This window comes from Maniola hyperantus, chromosome 1 (genome assembly GCF_902806685.2).
Source record: "Maniola hyperantus chromosome 1, iAphHyp1.2, whole genome shotgun sequence".
NCBI classification, from domain to species: Eukaryota; Metazoa; Arthropoda; class Insecta; order Lepidoptera; family Nymphalidae; genus Maniola; species Maniola hyperantus.
In genome coordinates, this window is record NC_048536.1 from 6,585,418 (window position 1) to 6,603,662 (window position 18,245).

At 32.1% G+C, this 18,245-nt stretch overlaps 1 pseudogene; it reads left to right on the plus strand.

Annotated features, from left to right (window-relative positions):
* Window positions 1-602: 602 nt before the first annotated feature.
* On the plus strand, window positions 603-17,147 carry LOC117985729 (uncharacterized; annotated as a pseudogene).
* Window positions 17,148-18,245: the final 1,098 nt, after the last annotated feature.

An 18,245-nucleotide genomic window follows, 5' to 3' on the forward strand; every position in this document is an offset into this window, starting at 1 on the left:
TCATTCAAATGTGGTTACCAGTGCTTACCCATCAACGTTTTGAGCCGTAGTGGTATAAAAAAAACCGGCCACGTGCGAGTCAGGCTCGCGCAATGAGGGTTCCGTACTACAGTCGTATTTTTTCGACATTTTGCACGATTATTCAAAAACTATGATGCATAAAAATAAATAAAAATCTGTGTTAGAATGTATAGGTGATACCCCACTTGATATAGTCACTCACTTCGAAAGTCGAAAATACTAATTATTACTTAGTTCATGACCACAATTTAATTTTTTTTGTGTGATCTAACCCTAAATTCACGGTTTTCAGATTTTTCCCCAAATGTCAGCTTTAAGATCTACCTACCTGCCAAATTTCATGATTCTAGGTCAACGGGAAGTACCCTGTAGGTTTCTTGGCAGACAGACAGACAGACAGACAACAAAGTGATCCTATAAGGGTTCCGTTTTTCCTTTTGAGGTACGGAACCCTAAAAACCGATAGAATTTATGCCGCAATTAGAGTAGGTCGCCCACATACCTATCTACTTACCTATAATAACTGTTATAAAGATAGGATTGTTATCTTTGTATAAACTTGATACCTAGAAGATTATTTTCAAATGTCACATTACGTATCGATACGATATTAAACTCGAGTTAGTGACAAGGTAATCCTTCCCAGAATAGGAGCATTAGTTCAGAAATTTTCTTTCGTAAACATAAAAATGCCGGTTCGGCCCTTGTGTCCCGAACTAGCAGAGAAGGCTCGGGCGGAGCTGAACGAGGACACGAACAGGATTGATAAGGATCTGCAACATATTAAGGACTGGCTGGCTAAGCAGCCGCATATTCGCGCTAGAACAGGTTGGTAGTTTAAAAAAGTTAATTAATGGAAATTCAATTACCAGATGCTATAATTGGTGATAGCCCTGTAGTTAATAAGGCATTCGCCTTCTTTTCGGGAGGTCGGGAGTTCGATCCCAGGCACGCGCATCACTAACTTTTCGGGGTTATGTGCATTTTTAAAACAATTAAAATATATCACTTTATTTAACGGTGAAGGAAAACATCGTGAGGAAACCTGAGAGTTCTCCATGTTCACAAACGTGTTTAAACCTAACCCCCCGTTGCCACTTGTCGTTTGTCGGGCTCAGATTTAAATCGGATGTTCCAGTGGCAGAACATTTTATATGAAGCTATTCACACTTGTCTGAAACCGATTTTGTGTCAAAAGTTACCTACTTACTGCCACTGGAATATCAAGCGACAAACGACAAGAGGGAGCGGGGTTAGAGGAGTACAGAATTTTCGAAACGTTTCAGGGTTTCGAATTTTATTTGCAAAAATTGCATGTGTTTTTCTAAAATTATTATTATTATTATTTTTAGATGACCAATGGCTTTTAGCGTTTTTGCGTGGATGTAAGTTTAGTCTGGAAAGAACTAAAGAAAAGTTGGATTTATATTATTCTTTACATACAGTTGCACCGGAACTTTTTAGAACTACGCCTAAAGACGCTCTTTTTACTGATATTATAAACTTAGGGTAAGTAAGAAATATTTGCATGTAAGCACTAGGTAAGTAGAGCGGCGTAGGCAGAGTAGGCGTACAGCGAGCCTTCTTTCAGCCGCCATAACTAGATAATTAATTAGAGGTTTTAGGCAACTACCTCTAGTAATACTATGCACTTGACAGGTCATTCCGAACAAAAATGTTAGCGGGCCGCTAATCAATTTTCCTTACAACTGTAGGACTATTTCGTAAAACCTGCATCAATCATTATTACAATCTCAATAATTGTTCTGATTGGCTGAATTTGTGCGATTCTTGTTGCAACAATGTAATGTAGCCAATAGTGAGCGAGCGTCAACCAATCAGAGGTGATTGCGATCGTGACATGGTAGCTGTCATTTTCCCGCAATCGGGCAGCTGGATGTCCACTTCTTACTAATTTTGACAGTTTATGAAACTGTTAAAATGAGTAAGAAGTGAATATAGAATTAAAATATATCACTTTATTTAACGGTGAAGGAAAACATCGTGAGGAAACCTGAGAGTTCTCCATGTTCACAAACGTGTTTGAACCTAACCCCCCGTTGCCACTTGTCGTTTGTCGGGCCCAGATTTAAATCGGATGTTCCAGTGGCAGAACATTTTTTTTCAATTTTGACAGTTTCATAGAACATGAGTTTTGTTCGAATAAACAAGTTCCTACCGCGTAGGAACGTACTAACAGATGTACCTGCCTAAATTAAGAAGAATCGGTATCTAGATGAAGAAACACAGCAACTGGTTCCAAATCTATTAGATCCAAAGTTATTTAAAGAGCAAAAAGGCTATTTCATTTTTTGATTTTCATAGTAGGTATATATTATAAAATTAAATCCCAAATATTAATTACAGGCTTAGGGTATTTACAGATTTAGTTTATCTATCTTCAACACTCGACATCTTATTTGACTTATCTTATTTACTCGTAATTTACTTGCAGGACTTACTTGATGTTGCCAAAACCTGCAACCCCTACCTCTCCAATGGTCACAATCATAAGGCCGGGTACTTATGATCCAGAGAAGTATAATATATACGATATATTCTCCGTGTCTATAGTGATACAAAATGTAATATGTGTTCCTTATAATCTTTCTAAATATGTATAAAAGGATTGACTGACTGACTGATCTATCAACGCACAGCTCAAACTACTGGACGGATCGGGTTGATATTTGGCATGCAGATAGCTATTATGACGTAGGCATCCACTAAGAAAGGATTTGTGAAAATTCAACCCCTAAAGCGGTGAAATAGGGGTTTGAAATTTGTGTAGTCCACGCCGACGAAGTCGCGAGCATAAGCTAGTATTTAAATAAAATTAATTATAAAGTGGTGATAGCCCAGGTTAAGTTGTCTCCTATTCAGAGGGTCCTTGACAAGCGAGGGCACTTCTAACAGAGGCAATTAAATATCACTTGCTTTACTGGTGAAATAAAACATCGTGAGGAAACCTCCACGCCTGAGAGTTTTTCGTCCTAATGTTTTCAAACGTGTGTGAAGTCTGCCTATGCACTTTTGGCCATCGTGATGGACTATGCGTCAATCCCGTGCCAGACGCCCTTAAACTTAAACAATTCATTGAACTTTAAGGGTGTCTGGTAGGGGGTTGCCACCAAACCTACTGTGTCTGGCAATGCATGACATGATTTGTAATTCTTAAATAATTTTTAAAATAGGTAATTAAAAAAAAAAAAAAAAAAAAAGATTCATGATTCATGATTTGTAATGGCATGATGATTAACATGATTCTGAAGAAAATATCAAAAAATTGGACTTTTTTTATACTTTATACTTTATTATACTTACTTAAGATTTTTTACACCTTTATTACCTACCTCCCTGTTATCTCCCAAAGCCATCATGATCTGATCGTTCCTCCCTGTGTTGGGGACAATACGCAGATAAAATTTCAGCTTTTATAAAATAACGAAGGTCTGGCACGCGCTGGCTCTCTCTCTATCATTCACTCAGGTTCTAATTAATTTATGAATTATAAAATACCCTATTTTAGATGCTGTTAGTTGATAACGACACTATGGTTGTAGCTGGAGTTCGAACTATTTTGGATTTGGAGGGTGTAACAATGGCACATTTCTTTCAAATGACTCCGGGGGTAATAAAAAGGATGACTGTTCTTGCACAGGTATAAATAAATTCTACATACTTAATCAGCAATTTTTCATCAATTTCGAGACATTCCAAAAACAGAAACTGTCTTTTGGTTGACTGATTGTAGAAGAAACAAACAACATTTGAATATTATGTCAGATATTATTTAACTATAAATTTATAATATTTACATTTTACAGGACGCTTTGCCAGTGCGACTGAAAGGGACGCACTATATAAATACGCCGCCTGGTTTTGAAACCGTATTTAATGCAATCAAAAATTTTCTCAATGAAAAGAACAGGTCCCGAGTAAGAACAATTTATTTTGATGTTTTATATACTTAGATTAAATTATAATGTAATGTAAAAAAGTAATAAGATATTTTCTTAAGTTATAATCTTCTATGTTTCAGCTATATGTGCATAATAAAAATTATGAAGAATTATATAAATATATACCTCAAGAGACTTTACCAGCAGAATATGGCGGCAATGCTGGCACCATCAAAGAAATAAGTGGTACATTATAGTTTTTTCCAAAATAAATAGGTACTTCAGCTGACTCAGATAAATGAAAGATTTTGCCTGGTTTCCTCACGATGTTTTCCTTCACCGTTAAAGAAAGTGATATTTAATTAATTAAAACGCACATGCCTAGCTCTGAAAAGTTAGAGTGACGTGCCCGGGATCGAACCCCTGACCTCCGATTAGAAGGTGGACGTCCTAACCACTAGGCTATCACAGCTTGCCATAGGCTATTACAGCTTTCCATTTCTGTAGAAATGATGAATCTGCTTTCTGTTCACTTCACCAACTGTAATGTTGCTTTGTGCAGTGTATATTTCAACAATTTTAAAATGTTAATATTTTTGTTCATAGAATACTGGAAAAAGAAAATGCAAGACTATAGTTCTTGGTTAGAAGAAGGCTCTAAATATGGTACAGATGAGTCAAAGCGTCCTGGCAAGCCCAACACTGCTGAAACTCTATTTGGTCTTGAAGGTTCCTTCCGGCAACTGGATTTTGACTGATGACTTCGACCAAAATCTGGCACTTATCCATTAGAATCAGAATAATCTTGCACTGTAGTAATAAAATGATGTGATGGTTTGTATAGCGGTAGTTTATGGGGCTAGAATTCATTATTAAAGAGAAGAATTAAATAAAAATCATGATTTTTATAAATAATTAGCAACATTGCTTTTTATTAGAAGCATAACAATTATCGTCAAGCGCAGTTTATCAAAAAAATTGCGTAGATATACTAAAAACATTCTCTTGTAAATAGGTACCTATTATTTGTCATTGTAATTTTTCTATGATCGGTAGATAGATATTATTTTCCTTTCGGATAAGTGCTTACGTATTTAATACGATAATATACCTACTGATGAACGAGAAAAAGTATATAGGTCAATATTAATATTTTTGTACAAGTAGATCAAATAAGTACCTAACTAGGTATATTATTAATTAAATCCATTTTTGTTAAATTAAGTTTTTTATTTCGTAATCCTGATAAATTTGAAGAGAAGTTAAAGAGAGAAGATAATGTTAATTTTCAGCTAGTAAACATAATGCAAGCATAATGCTTTTAATTAATAATAATTCAATGTTTAATTAGGTATGTGTACCTACCGACTCAGTATACCTACTCGTCGAATAATGGGGTTATTAGAACTTTAGAAGCAAGATAAGATTTTTAATCGAAGTGAGTGAAGTTAAAAATATTGATTTAATTCTGTAAATATAATAGAGTCCTAGCTTCGGATAAACGATATTATAATATGGAAATAAACTAAAATATGTACCTATGCCTTGTGCAGGTACGTACCTATTGTATTGTAAAAATATATTTATAAAAGTGATAATGAAAATATAATCATAAATGAATTCATCTAGATTTACGAAAATGTATTATTCTAATCAAGTAAGACGAAATTACAAATAAAAATTAATTAATCATTAAGGCATACAATGTTGCCATATCGGCAGTGTATGTTACCTATTTTGTAGCTGCGATTATAATCAAGTATTATTATACCTATATTTTCTATCAAACCACTTGCAATATCTACAACTACCTAATTATCAGTGTTTGTTACTACTTTTTTTAAAACCAACAAAGAAATGGCTAATCATTACAGTATATCAGGTTTCTTTTCAATCTTTAAAATCTCTCTCAATCTTCATTAATATAGTTATTTGACAATCGTAACTTTTACTAGGTTAGAAGGTACAATAAAATTAATGCAAAATGTTTATGTAAGTAAGTATAATCTAAAACTGTGACGTACAAAATTGTATGTACCTACATAATAATAATTGTACTCTATCAACAGTGGTCGTAATGATACCTAAAGGACTTTGATACGACATCAAATTCATCGCGACATGATTATTTAGTGTATTTTTACATAAACACGTACAAAGCAAGATTCGCCAAACAATTTTTGTCAGCAATCATTGCCAATTACGGTAATTACTATTTACCTACGTATTATCTCTCTCATTTATTTATTTTTCTCATTTTTATCATATTTTAAAACAAAACAACAAACAATAAAATAACAGAAGCATCAAAAAAATTTAAGTAACAGTAACAGAAAATCAAATACCAGGAACAACAAAAAATAAAATAAAATAAACAACAGAATATAAAGTAACAGAAACAACAAATGAACGAATAACAGAAACAACAGAAATTAAAATAACAGGAACAACAAAAATTAAAGTAACAGGAACAACAATAAATAAAATAAAAAAAAACAACAGAAATATAAAATAACAGAACAAACAGAAACATAAGGTAACAGAAACAAAAAAAAAAGCATTAAGCAGTTTTACCTACATTATTATTAATATGAAACAAATACCTAATGTAATTAATGTAGGTAGGTACCTACCTAATGTAATGCACTGCTTGTGCAAAAATGAGTAAGTACATTTGAATTGTAGTATTATGTATATAATATCTGTAATAAGATAGGTAGGTACCTACTGTAATATTTTATTCAAATCATTATCAAGGTCAGTATGATACTGTTTTTGTATGTCGTTTGGACGCTGTTTATTGTGACAGAGTTTTGTAGTTTGTCTAATAAACCGAACGTATCAATTTGTACCTAGGTCCGTGTGACTACTGGCTTCTGATTTCCTATCGTAGATTTATCAAAACGTGCTATCTACTTGTAAACTATCTCGTACCTGAGTCTGTCGTGTTTATGTATAACGGGAGCTATGCCAACGTTCATTGAAACTGTTTTATCGACAGAGGGGGCCAGTTTTTAATGGATGTGTTGGATGTGTATTAGAATGTGTTAATTTCGTACTACAACATTTTTGTTGAAAGCGTAAGTTGCTTTTGTACTTGTTATTCTATATTATTAATTTAATATTATTATTTTTTGTTTCTAATTTAAGTAGGTACCTACCTACTTCATCTTAATACTTACGGTTAAATGTTTTTTAGTTATTAATGGTAGCAACAAGTGTTTTTTCTCTGTATTAGTGTAATCCTTAATGCTCTTTGTCTGCTACAAAATAATATTACTTGTAAAAAAACTATGCTAGCGCCATCTGTTACAGATTATTGAAAAATCGTCAGGGTTAAGTATTTTCTAATAAGAAGACTTTCTACACAACTTTCTAATACTTACAAAAACAGTGATTACAATAAAAAATAATAATAAGAAATTCAATTAAATTATTTTCAGGGGGAACATGAAAAAGGAGCCGGTTTGTTTTTCTTACCCTAGTATGTGGGGTATCATTCTGTAGAGCTCACTGAGTAGAGTACAAATAGATTTTTTATTTTTCTTATCTTAAAAAATAAGGAAATGGGGGGCCGTTATTGACAATTTTTGTGACGGGGTATGTCTCAAAAACTAAACTAGTTAGGAATATGAAATTTCGGTATCTATATTATGTACCTTACTTAAACCCTGTCTTTGTAGCGTATTTTTAAACAACAAATAGGTACATACTGAAAACAACGATTGATAAAATAGTTCGTAAATTGTTAACAAAAAAAACGTACCTAAATATTTAGGGTAGGTATTTCTTTCACGGTTTATTGCGATGTTCTAGCTATCGGAAAACAAATATTTCATACAAACAAAATGCGATGTTCATAATTATATACGGAACCCTAAAAGAGCGAGGTCTGACTCGCACCTGACCGGTTTTAGATAGTTCTTCATTTTTTAAATCTTGATTGGTTTAACCTTATCAATTTCTTACTCTTTCTTATAGGGGTTTGTAAGGTTAATTCAATAATCAAAAGTTTGTATAGGCTATAGTACCTGCCTACAATTTACTCGGTTTTAAAAAATATAAGACCAGATTAAAATAAAAAATTAAGGTCATCGACTAAGTTATCTTGAAAATGTGCGTCTAATGAGACTGAGTGAGTGAACCAAGGTCGACGTAATAGAGATAATAATATATTTTAGTTTTTAGGTCAAAATATAATATACACGTATTATGTCACAGGATACGTATGTACCTAGTCTATCATTGTATACAATTCCTAGGAAACGTATATAATTCCTAAAATCAGCGGAAAATGTGTGAAATAAATGTTACTATTCCTAGGAATTCTATACATTTCCTAAACAGCAATAGGAAATGTGTTAAATTCGAGATAGTCCTGGTATAAATATTCATTTACATAGTGTCATCTAGTAATGTTATATTCATTTATTCATTTACGTTCATATACCTACAGTAGATGACTAAAGCTAACATCTACATGAGGGTCAAATGTGGCCTACAACCAAATCTGAGCGCTCTAACTCCACACAGTTTTATCTGTCTTACCCTTTAGAGTGTCTTTATAAAGCGCGAAGCCAGAAGCGAATCTTCTGGCTTAGCCCATTTAAAAACTTGATCTTTTATCAGTATCATCATCATCACCATCATCATCATCATCGCCATAATTATCACTATCTTTATATGATCATTTTCATCAAAAATAAAACGTAATATAAACTGATGACAATGAACATGATGATCATGATTATGGTCATCATTATCATCCTGGTTCATTGTCATCATGACATTCTCATTCTCATTCTCAGTTCATCTGGTCTTTTTCTTCATTAGTTAATATAGTTATTTAACGCATATTTTCATGAAAATGTATTATTCTAATCAAGTAAGACGAAATTACAAATAAAAATTAATTAATCATTAAGGCATACAATGTTGCCATATCGGCAGTGTATGTTACCTATTTTGTAGCTGCGATTATAATCAAGTATTATTATACCTATATTTTCTATCAAACCACTTGCAATATCTACAACTACCTAATTATCAGTGTTTGTTACTACTTTTTTTAAAACCAACAAAGAAATGGCTAATCATTACAGTATATCAGGTTTCTTTTCAATCTTTAAAATCTCTCTCAATCTTCATTAATATAGTTATTTGACAATCGTAACTTTTACTAGGTTAGAAGGTACAATAAAATTAATGCAAAATGTTTATGTAAGTAAGTATAATCTAAAACTGTGACGTACAAAATTGTATGTACCTACATAATAATAATTGTACTCTATCAACAGTGGTCGTAATGATACCTAAAGGACTTTGATACGACATCAAATTCATCGCGACATGATTATTTAGTGTATTTTTACATAAACACGTACAAAGCAAGATTCGCCAAACAATTTTTGTCAGCAATCATTGCCAATTACGGTAATTACTATTTACCTACGTATTATCTCTCTCATTTATTTATTTTTCTCATTTTTATCATATTTTAAAACAAAACAACAAACAATAAAATAACAGAAGCATCAAAAAAATTTAAGTAACAGTAACAGAAAATGAAATACCAGGAACAACAAAAAATAAAATAAAATAAACAACAGAATATAAAGTAACAGAAACAACAAATGAACGAATAACAGAAACAACAGAAATTAAAATAACAGGAACAAAAAAATTAAAGTAACAGGAACAACAATAAATAAAATAAAAAAAAACAACAGAAATATAAAATAACAGAAAAAAAAAAAAAAAAAAAAAAAAAAAAAAAAAATAACAGAACAAACAGAAACATAAGGTAACAGAAACAAAAAAAAAAGCATTAAGCAGTTTTACCTACATTATTATTAATATGAAACAAATACCTAATGTAATTAATGTAGGTAGGTACCTACCTAATGTAATGCACTGCTTGTGCAAAAATGAGTAAGTACATTTGAATTGTAGTATTATGTATATAATATCTGTAATAAGATAGGTAGGTACCTACTGTAATATTTTATTCAAATCATTATCAAGGTCAGTATGATACTGTTTTTGTATGTCGTTTGGACGCTGTTTATTGTGACAGAGTTTTGTAGTTTGTCTAATAAACCGAACGTATCAATTTGTACCTAGGTCCGTGTGACTACTGGCTTCTGATTTCCTATCGTAGATTTATCAAAACGTGCTATCTACTTGTAAACTATCTCGTACCTGAGTCTGTCGTGTTTATGTATAACGGGAGCTATGCCAACGTTCATTGAAACTGTTTTATCGACAGAGGGGGCCAGTTTTTAATGGATGTGTTGGATGTGTATTAGAATGTGTTAATTTCGTACTACAACATTTTTGTTGAAAGCGTAAGTTGCTTTTGTACTTGTTATTCTATATTATTAATTTAATATTATTATTTTTTGTTTCTAATTTAAGTAGGTACCTACCTACTTCATCTTAATACTTACGGTTAAATGTTTTTTTAGTTATTAATGGTAGCAACAAGTGTTTTTTCTCTGTATTAGTGTAATCCTTAATGCTCTTTGTCTGCTACAAAATAATATTACTTGTAAAAAAACTATGCTAGCGCCATCTGTTACAGATTATTGAAAAATCGTCAGGGTTAAGTATTTTCTAATAAGAAGACTTTCTACACAACTTTCTAATACTTACAAAAACAGTGATTACAATAAAAAATAATAATAAGAAATTCAATTAAATTATTTTCAGGGGGAACATGAAAAAGGAGCCGGTTTGTTTTTCTTACCCTAGTATGTGGGGTATCATTCTGTAGAGCTCACTGAGTAGAGTACAAATAGATTTTTTATTTTTCTTATCTTAAAAAATAAGGAAATGGGGGGCCGTTATTGACAATTTTTGTGACGGGGTATGTCTCAAAAACTAAACTAGTTAGGAATATGAAATTTCGGTATCTATATTATGTACCTTACTTAAACCCTGTCTTTGTAGCGTATTTTTAAACAACAAATAGGTACATACTGAAAACAACGATTGATAAAATAGTTCGTAAATTGTTAACAAAAAAACGTACCTAAATATTTAGGGTAGGTATTTCTTTCACGGTTTATTGCGATGTTCTAGCTATCGGAAAACAAATATTTCATACAAACAAAATGCGATGTTCATAATTATATACGGAACCCTAAAAGAGCGAGGTCTGACTCGCACCTGACCGGTTTTAGATAGTTCTTCATTTTTTAAATCTTGATTGGTTTAACCTTATCAATTTCTTACTCTTTCTTATAGGGGTTTGTAAGGTTAATTCAATAATCAAAAGTTTGTATAGGCTATAGTACCTGCCTACAATTTACTCGGTTTTAAAAAATATAAGACCAGATTAAAATAAAAAATTAAGGTCATCGACTAAGTTATCTTGAAAATGTGCGTCTAATGAGACTGAGTGAGTGAACCAAGGTCGACGTAATAGAGATAATAATATATTTTAGTTTTTAGGTCAAAATATAATATACACGTATTATGTCACAGGATACGTATGTACCTAGTCTATCATTGTATACAATTCCTAGGAAACGTATATAATTCCTAAAATCAGCGGAAAATGTGTGAAATAAATGTTACTATTCCTAGGAATTCTATACATTTCCTAAACAGCAATAGGAAATGTGTTAAATTCGAGATAGTCCTGGTATAAATATTCATTTACATAGTGTCATCTAGTAATGTTATATTCATTTATTCATTTACGTTCATATACCTACAGTAGATGACTAAAGCTAACATCTACATGAGGGTCAAATGTGGCCTACAACCAAATCTGAGCGCTCTAACTCCACACAGTTTTATCTGTCTTACCCTTTAGAGTGTCTTTATAAAGCGCGAAGCCAGAAGCGAATCTTCTGGCTTAGCCCATTTAAAAACTTGATCTTTTATCAGTATCATCATCATCACCATCATCATCATCATCGCCATAATTATCATTATCTTTATATGATCATTTTCATCAAAAATAAAACGTAATATAAACTGATGACAATGAACATGATGATCATGATTATGGTCATCATTATCATCATGGTTCATTGTCATCATGACATTCTCATTCTCATTCTCAGTTCATCTGGTCTTTTTCTTCATTAGTTAATATAGTTATTAAACGCATATTTTCCTGAATCCCCCTGGAGTTATATACATTTCCTAGATTTCATCAGGTGACATGTAAAAAAATATTTATACCTAATAAATAATTTCAAATAAACTATGATCGTAGCTAGACAAATAGGTACCTATCTAATAGTTTTATCTAACTAATCTGATACGTATATGTAAATCACGTATAGGTATTATATATATAATATATAAGTATATCATTGTAATCAATATTTCGTAACCAATGAGACATTGTAAACTGAATGTGTGTATATTAACGATCGTTAATCATTTTTGTCTCAGGTGCCGATTTTGTATGTGCCTTGAACTGTCTATTGAAATAAAATAAAAGAATAACATTTATTTGAATGTTTGAAATCTGGGCAAAACGATGCCTGTCCGACCATTACCTCCGGCGTTGGCGGAGAAGGCCAAAATAGAATTATTTGAAGACCCCAAAATACTTGAAGAAAATATTCGGCATTTGGAGCAATGGATTTTGAAACAACCTCATTTGAGAGCTAGAACAGGTATCTTAGCTAAGCTATAGGAATAATTTCTTATAAGGCCATTTACATTTTTAGGCTAATAATGCTATTAAATAGAAATCTGTTTAATGACATGCTATAAAATGATATAAAAATATGATGAAGGTGAAGCGAGATGATCTGCTATATACCTACCTACATATATATTTTATTTATATTAAGTATGAATGTTACAGATGATCAGTGGTTAGCCGCATTTTTGAGAGGATGTAAACACAGACTTGAACAAACCAAAGTCAAAATAGAACTTTACTACTCATTTAGAAGTACGGCGCCGTACTTATATAGTGTTAAATATTTTGAGCCTAAGTTTATGGATATTATTAACCTAGGGTAAGGCAACCTGATTATTTCCCTCAAAGTGTTAATTTGTACATAATAATATGTAGTTATAACTATTATACATAACTGAAAATATATAAATCAAAGCCATTTCAAAATAAGTAGGTAGGTACCATTCTCATGGATGAAGGAAGTAATAGTATTTTCCAGTTCAAACGCGCCCTGGTCTGTGAAGACGCTCACAACAAACTCAGCCAAACTATTCTTTTTATTATCACCATTTTACTAAAAACTTATCAGAACCATCAAAGCTGTTAAAGTAGCTCATTAGTGATATAATATGGGTAGTGATTTTCAGAGCTGGATTAATTTTGCGACAAACGAAAAACCCAACGGATCCAAGAGTTATTTTATATAGGATCGGTCAGTACGACACGAAGGAATATAATGCTCTAGACATAATGGCAGTCCTTGCCCTTCAGCTACAGGTACAAATTATAATTCTAAATGTTAACCGAGAGTATTAGCTATAATGAGCTATAAATATGCCAAGTTAAATTCAAGTCAGTACCTTCAGTGTGATATTCGTACAGAAAAACAGACGGACAAAAATATAAAAAAATGTTTTGGACTCTATATCAAAAATAACAATATTATCTTGCCGCCAAGCGATTTAGCGTTCCCGAACGAGGCCCTGATCGGTTGATCAGGGGTATGGGTTTAAGGAAACTGCCTTACCCCTTCCAAGTTAGCTCACTTCCATCTTAGACTACATCATCACTTACCATCAGATGATATCATCATACCGTAAGGAACTTCACACTCACCACCTGGGTGTCTGGTGCACTACGACCGTCCGCTGTGCCAGATCCTTCTTTCCACGCACATGCAAACTGTGGAACCAACTCCCATCGGCGGTGTTCCCACTAGATTACAACATGGGGTTATACAAGGGGCGGACCAACAAATTCCTAAAAGGCCGGCAACGCATCGGCGGTTCCTCTGGTGCTGCAAATGTTCATGGGCGGCGGTAATCACTTAATATCAGGTGACCCGCCTGCTCGTTTGCTCGCTATCTCTATTAAAAAAAAGATGAGATCGCAGTTCAGGGCTAATTTTTATCAGAAAAAAAAAATGCTTTCTCCGTTCAAAATTTTCAAAATATATTCAACCAATTTACAAAAATCTTCCATGGCCCAGGTCATGTACAGTTTTATTAATATTATATATATTCGTAGCAATAGTTTGACCTAATAATAATACTTAGATGATGCAACGAATGAAAAGAAGGTCAATGGTGTATTTAATCCACAGATATGCTTTATGGAGGACGATAATCTAGTACTATCAGGCATTGTCTCCGTGGTAGATTTAGGTGGTACAAGGTGGAGTCATTATACGCAGACAACGCCTAGACAGCTCAAAAATTTGATTCAAGCTAATCAGGTAACCTATTTAATAAATAATTCGACTGAAAATACATAGTTTCACCACTGTTGATGTAATAATTATGAAATTGTTTCGTTTCAGGATGCTATGCCAATAAGAATAAAAAGCGTACATTTTTTAAATACTCCGCGCTTCTTTGAAACTTTTTTTAATGTCATAAAGAGATTCCTCAACGAAAAAATTAAAAACAGGGTAAGATAATATATTTGATGTGTATTTAATTAATCCATATACATATTATACATGTGAAAATGCGTCTGCTATTTTTTCATGGCCCATCCGATTAGGACGATTTTGATACATAAACAGCTTGCATCCCGGTGACGGACATAGGCTACTTTTTGTCATCACGAGGGTTCCCACAGGATTTTAAAAAACGTAAATCCACGGGGATACGTGGATACAATTGCGAGCATCATCTATTTGGTACCTACAGAGATAGCTTGCAATCCGGAGACGAAGTCTACTTTTTATCCCAAAAAATCAAAGAGTTCCTGCGGGATATTTATAAAACCTAAATTCTCTTGGACAAGGTCTCGGGCATTATCTAGTGTATATATTATAACTAAATCATATTATGAAAGCAAAAAGTACTTAAGTTGATTAAAATTCGTAGGTAGGTGGATTTTAAATCTTTATGCTTATTATAGGTAAGATAATCTTTTCTTTTGATTTTACAGATAATGATACACAATAAAAATATTGAAACATTACATGAACATGTGGCCAAAGAAATATTACCACCGGAATACGGCGGAAGCGGTGAGAGTATTCAAAAAAATATAGGTTTGTTACCCAATACAGTATGTATTTTACACCACGCAAGAATAAATCTAAAAATGTATATAAACAAGATAGTGCTAGTGTGTTATAGTGTGTTAGCAATAAGCAATCGAAAAATGTTAGTTTCAGTTTATAAAATTATATACCTAATGAATTTCATAATTTATGTTAAAGTTTTTACTTTTTCATTTGTTCTAAAAATATCCAAAACGCATTATACCGTAGCCATCCTAGAATGAGTTTAGGGCTGTCTCTTCCAACATCAAAGGTAGCCGCCATGTTAATTCCCACTGTGACATCACACGGATTGAAATTGTAATCATGAAAACACCGTTGCTTTACCAATTCGTATGACGTGATGACAGCTCATGACCCTAAAAAGATGGTGGCAGCGTTTTCGCGGCGAAATTTGAAATGCAAAATTGAATTGGATTTTTAAAAAGTTTATTAAGTATCTCTTTAGGATCAAATTAAGACAATTTTCAAAAAAAAGGTGACATATCCTATTTTGTAAGTTAACATACGAAAATTCAAATAATGCCAAACAACATAAGTCCAGTAACTTTGTTTTGGATCGGATATAAATATTTGATCCTGTCAACGATATGACCAAAAATATTAATTTTGAGCAATAAATATAATTTTGTCAACAAATCTATAATCACAATATATTTTTTTATAGCCTATTGGAAAAAGAAAGTGCGAAAATACAATTCTTTCCTTGAAGAGGACCTGAAGTATGGTACTGATGAATCCAAACGTCCGGGAAAATCGCAACAGGTTACAGCAGTCGACGAGCCTTTTAGACGATTAGAACTAGATTGATATCATTAGTAGTATCTAGCATTAGTACAAAATACTTACTTAATATTAATAGTGTATACTTGTTAGTTAACACAACTGATGTATTATTTATTTTATTACCAGAGGTTTACCAGCATACAACTTTACTATTGCACATGTACAACGTACGAGTACGGAGTAAGGACTGTTCTAATGTCAGTGTTACAGTCAACCAGTAGATCATGTCACTCCTGGCTACCAGCAGTACTGTATAGATTTCGTATGCTTTATACCAAAGTACTTATATTATAGCTTATACATATGGACCGTGATTTTTATAAAATTACAGCATTATTACAGATTTATTATAAGTATTGATGAGCTTAATGAAAGTAGATAGGTATATTAGGCTCCGATGTTTTACTGTAAGTTTAATTTAAAGTTTTTTAAGGTTAAGTTTATTAATGTAGGTACTTATTTTTCATCGATTTCAACCGTTTTCTATATAGAAATCATCTGGATTTTATATAAATGAGTTAAATTAGTTCAAAATATAATGTTTGAAGAGTATTTTTTTATAAACCGTCGAAATTATTATTATTTTTTTGTAAAATGTCTTAATAATATATAGAAAACTAGCTTATGCTCGCGACTACGTCCGCGTGGACTACACAAATTTCAAACCCCTATTTCACCCCCTTAAGGGTTGAATTTTCAAAAACCCTTTCTTAGCGGATGCCTACGTCATATTTCATAATAGCTATCTGCATGGCTTCAGCCTGATCCGTCAAATAGTTTGAGCTGTGCGTTGATAGATCAGTCAGTCAGTCAGTCACCTTTTCCTTTTATATACCTATTTAGATAAACAATATTGTGTAGGTACTTACCTAAATAATAATTTAATACTTACAAAAAGTAGCTTCTAAAATATCTGTATCAGCGTTGATTAATTTTATCAGATGTGATTTATTATTTTAGATAAAACAAAATGTATTGTGATGCATAAGTAATTACATATATTGTAATGTGTAATATTTTGAAAAGTGGAAATGCGTCCAAAGTCCAAATCTCTTCTACCTCATATAATATAATTAATTTTCTCTTTCGAATCAAAATATAATAGGTACATAACAATCATTAGGCAGATTTATAAAATTGTAGAGAATTATAAAAATGTAATGAAATAATAACTATACTCTGAATTTAATTAATTTAACATTATTAATTAATATTCATGATAGGTTGTTTTATTTTAAACACTTTAAAAACATCGCTTGTTTTTATTTCGATACCTCAGTTCCAAAGTATAACAAATCTGAAATTCAGCGACTTTGAATAAGAAATGGTTTCATGGTTATCTAATATTTCCATAGTAAAACAACTCGATAAGTGAATTTAAAGTAAGTCACTTCGAGAAACACTACCTACTACAAAAAAAAAAATTCATTTCATAGTTAAACACATAACTAAGACCATTCATAAAATCAGTACCCTTATTATAAATGCGAAAGTGTGTTTGTTTGTCCTTCAATCGCGTCGCAGCGGTGCAACGGATTGACGTGATTTTTTGCATGGGTGATTGTTTGCATATAATAAAAATATCCTCAACTTATAGGAACTGACTTTATTCCATTTAGACAATACTTAATAAACTTCAATCTTAGTTCTAAACTATTAACTTCTTCAAGACATAATTATAAATTCTAATTTTCCCTGCTTCAAATCAATAGCTACCGCTCTTATGGCCGCCATTTTTTTCTCTCCTCATAATTCTTTTTTTAAATTCTACTGTAGGCAAAGCAATGTCGCTAACACATATAAAGACCTGGAGAGTGACATAGGCTACCTTTTATCCCGGAAAATCAAAGAGTTCCCACGGGATTTAAAAACCTAATTCCACGCGGACGAAGTCGCGAGCATTAGCTAGTAATACAGAATTATTTCATTTCACTTACAGACACACACACACTAATAATTATTAAAATAATGGCTAAAAATACACTGGTAAAAGTAGGTAGACCATTTAATTTTCTAATTTATAATCTTAAGATAAAATTAAAAACTAAGTAAAATTAAGTATTGGCATGTAAGGAATAATAATAAAAGCTTTTTTATTTTATTATTTTATAATCTTAAGAACCTGTTTCAGAATTGTTACAGTTTGGAATTGAGGGATCGATAACCATTTTGTACCAACAATACTATTATATATTCTGTGCTACAACACTGAAAATAATAAGTTAATAATAAAAGAAAATTCATCCCGCTAAATTCAGTTATAGCTTACTTAGTAGTTTTGTTTTCAAAATATCATATTTGATTTGATTGAAACTGAAGCAAAAGTAGCAATATTACAAAGTTTTTTTTA